Genomic DNA, 8601 nt, shown 5'->3' on the forward strand with positions numbered 1-8601 from the left:
GTCCTGCAAACACTGAAATATGTGCATAACTTCACTCGTGAATAGCGCCAAAAAGGTCAGTGGAAGAAACATGCTTTGATTTAAGGGTGGTTGGTTTTGGTATATTTACATTCCAAATACTGAACTAATAATGTCACAGAGAGCAAGAACTGATTTGTTAATAATTGATAGGAAATAGGGGGAGGACATCTCTCATATAACGTACTTTATTTTTAATATATAAGTAGCACACAAAGCATGCTAGACATTCTAAAACAAGTAATATACATCCTGAAATTGCAGCTTTTTTTGTTAAATTTATTAATAGGGTAAATTATTATTCACAGTTTAATCTTCACTCCATTTCTTTCACTTCTTTGTGTATGGAACTTGAAAGACAAAGGATAAAGAAGATAGGAGTGTACATACGGAAGGATGGCTGGAATATAGGTAAGGTACTGGTAAGGATAGGGAATTGAGGGCTGGGCAAAGTTGGGGGAGGAGATGAGACAGGAGGACAAGTGCTTATAGCTTGATTAGACTAATGACAGTATGAAGAGCAAGTGCAAGCTGATAGCAATGGCAGTATGGATGAAACAAAATAATGGCAACAGTTTCCAAGTTCCAGTGTAAAGGTCAGGAGTCCTTCATTCACAGCTACCAAGATTTGCACAACGCTGTGTGTGATGCTTTATGCAAATTATGTCAAGCTAATTTGCATATGGTCAACATCATTTTACTGTCAATGTAGCCTTCTCCAAGCAGAGGTAGGGATAGGGCATGGAGTTGCACAATTGGCAACTATGAGGTTGGGGCCTGTGAGGCAGTTGGATGTCTAGGAGTGCTGTTGTGTGTTCAGAGCGCTTGAGTTGGTGGATGCTGATGGGTATCTCAGGATGCTGAAGTGACTGGCTGTTGCTGTCAGGGAATGAGTGGGAGAAATATGGACTCTGTCTGTAGACTGGAGTGGGCAGGGGTCTCTTGAGAGGTTGTGGGAATGGAGTTTCTGGAGACTGGCATCTATGGTCTATCTTGACGGTCTCTAACATGAAATTACATCTAGATTGGAAGAGTAATCCTACAGAATGTTTTAAATTTAAATACCTGAGCTTCCACTCCCTCCATATCAGTTCTAATCTGAACAGCTTCTGTCTGCCCACTTCAGGAGACTGACTTCAGAATCTGATCCCAGTCCTCCAATGAATTTAAACAACTGTGACACTCTGTGGCTTACACTCTCACAAGCTTCTCACAAAAAATGGCAGCGTGCCCAAAACACCAGCTCTGATAGGTCTGCAGTCAGGAATAGAGAAGACAGGTGCTTTCCAGCACCTTGCTGACAGATTACTTCATCCCCAGGTCCCACAGAGCCATGTAATAGTATCCCATTCAAATTGGACTTCTATAATTCTAGGTATATACTGTGACAGATATAACAATTTCCTACCTTATTGAATTAAGTTTAGGTATCTTTGTAATTCATTGTTTAAATGCAAAGGTTATGTATTGTTAAAGGCCTGGATGATCAAAGGACTATATTGAACAATGTGGCAGACACAAATGGTCTTTTGGGAGAATATGTATGAAGTGTATTTCCTGGGAAATATCTAGGGGGAGGTGAATTAAAATTCCTTCCTTCCCCCAGTTGTGCAAAAACCCAGCCTTTTGAAGCTGTGCCCTGAAGAGGGGACCTTTGTCTGCTCATCTATTGCACGAGACAGATCAAAATCCTAAGCTGTCTAAAGGAAAGACTGTACTATTCGTGATTGGTTGTTCTGAGCTAATGCTGTTACAAACTTATAACCATAGAAAAACACCTTTAGGGGTTTGAAGGACTGATCCCTAGCAGAGCCCTTGATGAACTTTGTGGGTGATCTCTGGCATGCTTATGAGAATGCATGTAGGTTCTTTTAAACATGTCTTCTTTGTAACATGTTCACCTTAAGAATAAGGGGCTTATAAAGAGCTGTGTGTTAACTCATAACTGCTAGTAATTATATTGCTTTGTCTTCTCCGTCTATGAACAAAGTGCAGAGGCTGGCTTGTTCGGGCTGGCTGGCTTGTTGGGAATATCAGTGTTGGTAGGGAACTATGTAGCCTGGAAAAAGCTCAGTCAAGAGACAGAAAGACGAAGGTCTTTGCCAAAGAGAAGTCACAGCTGAGGAGCTGGGACTGGGTGCTCTTGGTGGACCATAGAGGGAGAAATACAGGTGAGATGCAGTTTTCCTGAATTGTGGCATACATATTGCAAATAAAACTACCATTACCAGTGAGAGAAAAAAAGACCTTTTAATCATTGTGTGTCCTTAGCCTGCTTAAAAACAAACCAATACTTTTATAAATGTAATATGAACAATCTAAATGCAATTTTGTTCATGCATATATTTTCAGACATTTCAGTCCACGGTAGTTGCAGCTGTATTGTTGTCTTTCTCTATCTATGTTATGCTAAGTTCTGTGACTGGTACAAGGTTCCTCACAGCTACAACTAAAAGTACAACATTGTATGAGTGACAGTCATGAGGGTCAGTTAGATGGTCAAAATTTCAATATGAGCAGTGCATTTTTAATTTTACATCTACAAAAGCTTTTCTCTGTTTAAGCAGAGTTGAACAATAATATTAATTATACTTAGTGTTTTACATTTCCAAAGCACTTTGTAGGCATTAAGGACCATATTTGTGAGGTAGCACTCACTCCAGTTATTCAGAGTAGGATCTTCCCTATGCTGCTGGGAGCGCCCCACCAAAGTGGGATCCTAGCTCCGGCTGGGCAGGGGAGGGAGAGTACTTGTCCCTGACCTGCACAGCTGCTCTGGGGTGGGGAGGAGCCCCACCTCCGGGTGCCTCCCTCTGCTGCAGGACACTCTGGGACTGGGAAGCAGCCCCAGAGGTTCCTGCAGCTGGAGGAGTTCTTGTGGAGTTGTGTCAAATCTTTCCTGTGCTGCTGGGAGCGCCCCAGCAAATGGGGCTCCTAGCTCTCACTGGGCAGGGGAGGGACAGTCCAGCTCTGAAGGGAGCACAGAAGTGAGGGTGACAATCCCCTGACACACACACACACACACAGGTTTGCCACCTTCCATCCCCTTTTGGGTCGGGACCCCCACGGTTACAACACTGTGAAATTTCAGATTTAAACATTTTCAAATCCTATGGCTCTGGAATTGGCCATAATGGATTGTGTATTTGGTAGGGCCCTACTCATAACATTGTTCCCTGTAGGTCCCTGACTCTCCTCTTGCTGAAATGCAATCAACCATTGCAGAATATACCATGTAGCCCCCATATACATTCATTCTCCTCAGTCCTCTCTGTTCGATGGACCTATACTGACTCCACTGTCAGGAAACCAGGGTAGATAAAAATCATGATTTTTTTTTTAAAAGCCAAAATATCACAATTTTAAATTTAAAAATAGTTTTTTATTTATACATTGTTAGTTTAGTATTTCTCACTTTAGTCTTAGCTTGCTAAAGTTGGTGTTTTGTATTTGTTTCTTTAGTTTCCTAATTGTTGGTAGAATTTCAGATTTTAGATCGAGATTTTTTTCTATGGAGCAATTTCACAGTTGAAGTCCTCATCTATGCTGAAAAAAAAAGTCCATGGCCTCATTAGCATTGCAGCATAAATCCAATATACTGAACTCTCTCAAGTCCAGAAGAAGTGTTTCAAGGAGGCTTCTCCATGATTCTAAACTACTTTGATGCTTTTGAAAATTCAAACTTTAACTCCCCAAATATACGTTCAAGAGTTTAAGAGTAGGCTCCTATTTTTGAAATGTTGGTCAATGTGTGTAATAAAATTCAAAATAACCTGGTTAATGTTTTAAAAGTCTAAACAACTTTTATTGTTAGCACCAAATCCGTTTTGTTTCAAGTGAATACGATTTTATGCCACTAGAGAAAGCGTTTAATAAAAATACAATTTTAGCCTCTGATGCTGCAAACAGTTTGCACATACTGAACTTTTCCTTTAAATCCTGCAGAGGACTAAACCTTGCTTTAAATTGCTCTACTTTTGGAATGGAAGGAAGGGCATGTCACCAAGGAAGTATACATGAGAATGGTGTGAGCGTGTAAGGACATAATCAGGAGAGCCAAGGCAAAGAATGAGTTACAGCTGGCAAGGAATGTTGGAGACAACAAGAAGGGGTTCTTCAAATATATCGGGGGGGGGGGAAGAAAGAGCAGGGCTAGTGTGGGTCCACTGCTCAGTGGGGAAGGTGAGCTGGTAATGGAGGATGATAGGAAGGCAGAGCTGTTCAATGCCTACTTTGCTTCAGTCTTCTCACAAAAAATAACCTATCACTGGACAACTAGCAAAGTTATCATAGACAATAAAGGGAAAGGGATGCAGATCAGCATAAGTAAAGGACATGTCAGAGATCTGACCAATCTGAATTCAAGATAGCAGGATCCGATGCAATTCACACCAGGGTCTGGAAGGAATTAGCTGAAGAAATCTTGGAGCCACTGGCAATAATATTTGCAAACTCATGGATGACGGGAGAGGCCCCGAAAGACTGGAGAAGGGCTAATATAGTGCCCATCTTTAAAAAGGAGGGGCCAGGGACCTATAGACCAGTCAGCCTGCCTTCAATAGCTGGGAAGCTACCAGGGCAATGTATAAAACATTCCGTTTGTGAATACCTGGAGGACGAAGGGGTAATCGCTAGCAACCAGCATGGATTTACCAAGAACAAATCATGCCAAACCAGCTTGATTTCCTTCTTTGACAGGGTGATTGGTTTGGTGGATAGGGGGAGCGTTGTCCATAATATACTTGGACTTCAGCAAGGCTTTTGACACAGTTCCATATGACATTCTTATAAGTAAGCAGGAGAAATGCAGTCTCAGCGGAACCACCATTAAGTGGATACATAATTGGTTAAACAACTGCAAAGTAACCATTAATGGAATTATGTCAGATTGGAGGGAGGTTTCAAGTTGGGTTCCACAGGGATCTGTTCTGGGTCTAGTGTTGTTTAACATCTTTATTAATGACCTGGACATAGGAATAAAGAGCATAATGATCAAATGTGTGGATGACACAAAACTGCGAGGGGGGGACAACACTTTGGAGGAGACAGCTAAAATTCAGAGGGAGCTTGATAAATTGGAGAACTGGGCTATAGACAGTAAATTCAACAAAGCCAAATGTAAGATGCAACACTTAGGTAAGGGGAAAAAAGAGGAGATTAAGAGTAAAATAGTTGAAAGGCTGCCATAAAAAAGATGGAGAAAAGTTCTCTTGCGCCACAGAGGGTAGTAGAAGAGGCAACTACAGCATAGCAGATTTAGATAAAATCTCAGGAAAACTAAAGAACAGTAGGACAATGGAAGAGACTCCCTTGGGAGGTTGTAGAAGTTCCTTCACTGGAGGTTTTCAAAAGGAGGCTGGATAGCCATCTGTCTTGCATGGTTTAGATACAACAAATCCTGCATCTTGCCAGGGGGTTAAACTAGAGGGCCCTCGTGATCCCTTCTAAGCCTATGATTCTATGACCCTGTGCAGCCAGGGTTTAATCATACTAGGTGCTGTGCATCCTTAACCCCCATGGAAACCAGTGGGAGTTGAGCATGCTCAGCAGCTTGCAGGCTTCAGCCCCTATAGATGAGGGGCTGGATTTACTCCTTCGCTGAGTTCTACCACATCCCAGTGTAATAAATTATTATTTCCTATTTATTTTTATTTTAAATGTTAGTGTAAGTTATGAAGTTTTAGGCCTACAGAGTCTTATGTGTGTGTCTAAGTTTATACAGAATGTGTAGTCCTGTTGACTTCAATGTTAAGCCTCTGCAGGATTGGTGGCTTCCATGTGCTGTCCCTTTACCAAGGATTTCATTCTAAATATAAAAAAGGAACACAAATGATGGAATCCCAGCAAACACACCCAAAATTATATACTGTGATCTTATTTAAAAAACAGAATGCACAATGAATTCCAGTTTTAAGAAAACATTTTATAATATCGTCTCATATTTCACATAATTACAAAACACAGCAGAGCAAGGAATGATATAAAGGTTCTCAAGCCCTTACTCTTTATTTTTATTTTCATTGTAGCCTTGTAGGGAATCTTAAGTGGAAGCGGAGAGGTTATTTTATCTCTGTATTTGGCATTGGTGCAACCACTGCTGGAATACTGTGTCCAGTTCTGGTGTCTGCAATTTATGAAAGATGTTGAATAAATGGAGAAGGTTCAGAGAAGAGCCACCAGAATGATTAGAGAATTAGAGAACATGCTGTATGCCTGAGATTTAACTCACCCCATACTAAACCAGCCTTGGGTGAAACTCGGGGATTTCACCACTAAAATTAAGGGAAAAAATGCTCCACTGCTGCTAAAGTGCCCCCACCTCAGGAATGCCCCTAACAAGAGTTCTAACACCAAGGGTGGTAAAGTAGAGACACCTAGGCATTGGGAAGTTTAGGGAGGAAACAGGAAGACCCCAAGAATTGGTACAATAGATAAGATAAGCTCTGACTAGTGAATATATGCTGATCATCTGCACAAACAAACTGACCCCTCTGCATGACCATGACATGCAGGGGCGTTGCCGGAAACCCCCAGACGAGAGGATCCTGACTGGCCATCAGATTAATTTTGTCTGTATATTGGGAGTGGTGAGCATAAGAGATTTGCTTGGTATATGTATTCTGTGTCTGTTGTTAATAAATAGATGTTTAGAGCACAACTGTGTAAGGCTCTCTCACTGGGAAAAGGTTCCGCAGACCTGTAGAGCCCTGAGCCCTGTGGGAAACGGCAGGTACCAAAATTGACCAGGTCATGCCTTGAGCCCTTGGTAGGGTATAGGTGGGGTGCCCTACATTTTTTTTATCAGTTAACAATGCCTTATAGTGAGAGACTCTAGCTGAGGTACACCAGGTAGCTCTTCCCCACCCCTTTAAAGAGACTGGCACAAATCAGCCAGTTGAGGGAAAAGGAGTGCCAATTGTTTGCATCTCCCAGCTCCAGGGATTTAACCTGGAGTATTGGCCATGTGGAGCCTCTTTTGGCTCCATTCCAGCAGCTTATTCACCAACCCCACAGCAGCAGCAGTTGTGGTCAGGATGCAGAGGAGTTAAAGTTAAGGATTTTGGGGCCATTCTCCCTAGAGGTATCAGGTCTGCCTCAGCAGGGGGAAGGGAAGGAGGTGTCTCTGCCCCACTGCAGGGGTCAGATCCCAGCCCCACAGCATGCGGGCTCTGCCCTCTACCAGAGGATGAACCCCCGTAGGGAGGGATTTCATGTTGACTCTCTCCCCCCACCCTCCCTACTCAAGGTGAGGGAGGCAGAGGACACATGGTGCTGCTGCGGTAGCCGTGATGAGTCAGGGCAGGACTTTGAGGGTTGCATCTGTCACCACTGCCCCACCCCACCCCTCCTGCCTGGGAAAGGGGATGCCATGGAAGTGCTGCAGCTGCCATAGAAGCACATGGCTCCTTATGTCTTGCTAAGCCTCCCTCCTTGTCCCACTTCAGGAGAGGGAAGGGGAAGGGCTGGTGGGGCTTCAGCTAAGAGAACAACCAGCAGGTTTGTGGGTGCCTGCACCAGGAGTTACTCTGAGGAAGTGAGACAGAACACCTAGTCCCTTCCCCTCCCCTGGGGTTAGAGTGAGGGTTAGAATATAGGTGGTAAGGTTGTCCTTCGGCAAGCATTTGAGGGACCTAGCCCTGCCCTATTGGAGGTACTGAGAGAGGTCGCCTTAGAGGTGGCTGATGGTTCATTCAGGCAGCTTTGCCCAAGAATTCTGAGTGTGAGATTGTTGCGCCTTGGGGAAGGATGTCCTCAGTCTTCTCAGGAGTAGAGATCAGGGAGGATCAATAGTCTGAAACTGACGTGAAAGAAGAGTCACAGGACAAGGGGAGCAGATGGGTCGGATCCAGGACCTTTGCTAGGACAAATTCACTTTGCAGTTGGTGATGTGAGAGAAGTCCATTCCTCCCTGATGGGATCTTGAACCTTGTACAAGAGGTCTCTGGGAGGCACAAAAAGGGTGAGTTTGAGTCCTGGTCTATACTACAAACTAGGGCTGTCAAGCGATTACAAAAATTAATCACATGACTAATCATGCTGTTAAACAATAATAGAATACCATTTTTTAAAATATTTTTGGATGTTTTCTACATTTTAAAATATATTGATTTCAGTTACAACACAGAATACAAAGTGTACAATACTCACTTTATTTTTATTTTTTATTACAAATATTTGCACTGTAAAAAACAAAAATAATATTTTTCACTTCACTTCATGCAAGTACTGTAGTGGAATCTCAAATGTAGAATTAGGTACAAAAAATGCCTGCATTAAAAAAAATAAAACAATGTAAAACTTTAGAATCTACAAGTCCAATCAGTCCTATTTCTTCTTCAGCCAATCACTCAGACAAACAAGTTAGTTTACATTTGCAGAAGATAATGCTGCCTGCTTCTTGTTTACCTGAAAAGTAAGAACAGGTATTTGCATGGCACTGTTGTAACTGAAATTGCAAGATATTTATTTGCCAGATGCGCTAAAGATTCATATGTCCCTTGATGCTTCAACCACCATTCCAGAGGACATGTGTCCATGCTGATAATGGGTTCTGTTCAATAACGATCCAAAACAGTGCGGACA

This window comes from Chrysemys picta, chromosome 1 (genome assembly GCF_011386835.1).
Source record: "Chrysemys picta bellii isolate R12L10 chromosome 1, ASM1138683v2, whole genome shotgun sequence".
In the NCBI taxonomy this organism is placed as follows: domain Eukaryota; kingdom Metazoa; phylum Chordata; order Testudines; family Emydidae; genus Chrysemys; species Chrysemys picta.